This window comes from Lycium ferocissimum, unplaced genomic scaffold, assembly GCF_029784015.1.
Source record: "Lycium ferocissimum isolate CSIRO_LF1 unplaced genomic scaffold, AGI_CSIRO_Lferr_CH_V1 ctg8514, whole genome shotgun sequence".
Classification (NCBI taxonomy): domain Eukaryota; kingdom Viridiplantae; phylum Streptophyta; class Magnoliopsida; order Solanales; family Solanaceae; genus Lycium; species Lycium ferocissimum.
Window position 1 is genome coordinate 1 of NW_026727288.1, and position 3,348 is coordinate 3,348.

Consider the following 3,348-nt stretch of genomic DNA (forward strand, 5'->3'; position numbering starts at 1 on the left):
TTTTTTGAAAGTAGCTGCCACTTGCGCTCGGCATAAGGGAGCTGGCTACATATACTCTCGATCTAAAAGTTCCATTTTGGAGCCGCATTAAGAACTCGAGGGAGATGCACTTACGCTTTGGATTCCACTTCTCGGGAAACGAAAGGTGATCGGAGGGGATGAGCTCCTCGGTCCTCACTCGGACGAACCTGCTCTGCCATCATCGATCCCTATCCTCGTCGATACACGAAAAAGGAGCTTTCTTCGCTAGTCGGGCGAGCTTGATTAAACCACCCCGGAACACTCGGGGACTGTATAATCGAACGAGATGGTCAACTGTGAAGGTTTGCTTCGGCTTGACCCTGAAGTAACGGGGGAGTGTTAAAATTCTCAGAAAGCAGCGGTGAATCTGACCGAGGCAAAGGTCATACCTCTTGAAAAACTCTCCGACCACCGAGTCGAGAGGGCCAAATGCGAAGGGATAAGTGTAAACACTTAGATACCCTTTCACGTACATCATGATGTCTTTCTCGGGTCCCGGAATGACGATGTCTTTCCCTTCCTAGTCACAATCTTCCCAGACCTTTTCGAGTTTGTCCGGGTTAATGGTGCAAAGATATTTCCATGCTTCTTCAGCCCGATCTCCTTGCGTCGAGGATTTTTCGACCTTAAAGTCATTATCCGATGAGTAGTTGCTGGGAATAAAATCCGACATGGGTGGTTCCGATTTAGCAGTCGAGGAAGTTCCCTCTGTACCGGAGGCCGGAGCAATATCTTGGGGTTTGGTTTTTGAAGCCTTCGTCATTTTTCTAAAAATAACAAGAATTAAAGATTGGAAGATGAAAATATGAAGATCTGGAGAAAACTTGACGAAGATATGAAGAAGATGTAGGCGAAGAGAATGAATATATGAGTGTATGAGATGAAGGTATGAAGACTTGAAGATTTTGGGAATGGATTGAAGAACGATGGTAAATTAGGAGAACTTGAGATCAAAAGTAAAAAAGGTGGAGGTAAAATTTTCGAACTTTTATAGCAGAACCGAGACGGTTGACATTCTGTAACCATCGAGGTAACCTATCAAAGTTTGACGCGTGTCCGGTGTCAGAACGATATGACTGATGCAACGTTTGGTCTTATCAACTTGTGTGAAACTTACAAAGGAAGGAACCAAATTGGATCAAGAGTACTCGAGCCCTCATACTTCGACCTCCAGTACTAGGGGACTGTTTGTATATGGGAAAAATCGAGGGCAAGGTTACCCTCGATCTCCCGTCGAGAAACTTAAGATTACGGTGGTCGTTACTGGCTCGGACGAGCCCCAATCGGGGTCAAGATCAAACGAGGGGTTGTAACAAGACCGAACATAGCTGAGCTCGGGTTATTGAACTCAGTTGGAATTAGATACCGAGATAGGAAAGAGGCAATTAACAGTGATAAACGAGAGAGAGGCAATTAACAGTGATAAACGAGAGTCCGAAATATCCTCTATCGGCCGGATATGGCGGTGCCGATTTCGCTCATCAATAACTGATGATTTTTATACCTTATTTAGACTTGTACTAGGGTTAGGACTCCTCTACTATATAAAGAGGAGGACCCCTTTATTTTTGAGGCTGAATCCTTTTCGCGCACAAGCATACTAAGCAATACAATTTGGTTCTAAGTGTTCTACAACCGTTCATTCATTGATCACTGAAACATGAGCCCAGTTCTGATGATTCGAGCCAACCGATTGGTCGCTTCTAAGGATCAATCGTTGTTTTATCATGTTTTGATTGTTCTTATTCGTCTTTACACTATTATTTATTGTTCTATAATCATTCGTGTTAAATTAATCCGCATATCCTTTGAACCGCGTACAAATTTAATTGTTATCCAATTTCAAGGGTAAACATGTATAAATTCACTTTACACTCACTTTTCCAATACAGAGGCAGATAACTCATTTCTTTCTTGATATTCATGTTAATCTACGCTATATATGTTTTAAATTATAGTTCATTATGCCCAAAAAAACGAAAGATAACTCCAACTGGGATAATCCATTTTCAATGATTTGTAAATCATTTTTTATTTGTTGTTATTATACTAGCTATTAGTTTCTCATGTTGTCATGCAGTTAGCCCGTCTTTTTTCCTTATTGGATTGCGGACAAAAGTAGCTGGAGAGATGAAATACAAGTCAGTCGCACTTTACTATAACTTGCTGATCAACTAATTATGCGGAAAAAAAAAACATGTTCTGCCATTTTTACAGCCATGAGAAGCTAAACTATACAATGTGTACTATTTTTTAATGAAATAAACCAAACATTGAAAGAGATTTAGTGTCTACCTAGTAATCCATAAATTACAATTTCTATGTATTATTAATCCTGCATAGCATAACTTATTATTTCCAAACATCAACCCCTTATTTGTTGGTGAATGATTGCAGTAAATTATGGATCAGGGATTTTGAAGTTTATGAATTTCTATAGTATCCTCAAGTTAATATATAATAATAAATGAATTCACAGTCAAATATTTAATTATAAAGTTGAAATTTGAGATTAACGATGGAATCTTTCCTCTACAGAAGCATTTGGAAATTTAATATTTATATTAGTCCAACTTTCTAAACTTTAATATTAGTAACGAATGTCTACAAAAATATAATTCAAAGCATGATTAAGTTTTTATAAGCAACAAGTGAAAAGTGAGGGTAAGTTGAAACAACGATGAATTCCTTGATGATTCACACATAAATTTTAATTCGCTTACTCTGTCCTTCTATTCCATTTATTACGAATTCTTCTTTAGAAACATAAATTTCTTCTATTTCCAATCCGGTGTTCGGTAGCCGCATTGAAGTCCCAATTAATTCGAATTCACGTCGCGTACGATCCATTCAAGGGGGAAGCGCTCCCTAACAAGATTTTTTTTTAATACTCAAAGCTCAAACCTGAGACCTCTGATTAAGGGTGAAATGATCCCATCCATTCCACCTTGATTAAAAACATAACTTAGTTTGTTCTCACAAATATCTATTATTTTAACAAGAGAATGGAACAAGACGTGAAGTCAGGATGGCCGAGTGGTCTAAGGCGCCAGACTCAAGTTCTGGTCTTCGTGAGAGGGCGTGGGTTCAAATCCCACTTCTGACAATTATTTTATACCATTTTTCTGTAACTGTTCATGTGAAGCCACATGTAGTCCAGCTATTAAAGGACTTGCTAAGAATGCTTCAAAGTACAAATTGACATAAATATTCTAGTTTTTTACTTCTAAGTATTTGTGGATTATAGTAGCTTTTTTTTCTGTTTCAATCCAATACCACTACACAACAATGAAACTAGAGGAGAAAAGGAGACATTTATACGTGAAT

At 38.4% G+C, this 3,348-nt stretch overlaps 1 non-coding gene across 1 annotated transcript; it reads left to right on the plus strand.

The window, feature by feature from the left end:
* The first annotated feature begins 3,043 nt into the window (after window positions 1-3,043).
* On the plus strand, window positions 3,044-3,127 carry TRNAL-CAA (transfer RNA leucine (anticodon CAA)). The gene has a single exon. It is a non-coding gene; the product is annotated as a tRNA-Leu (tRNA).
* Window positions 3,128-3,348: the final 221 nt, after the last annotated feature.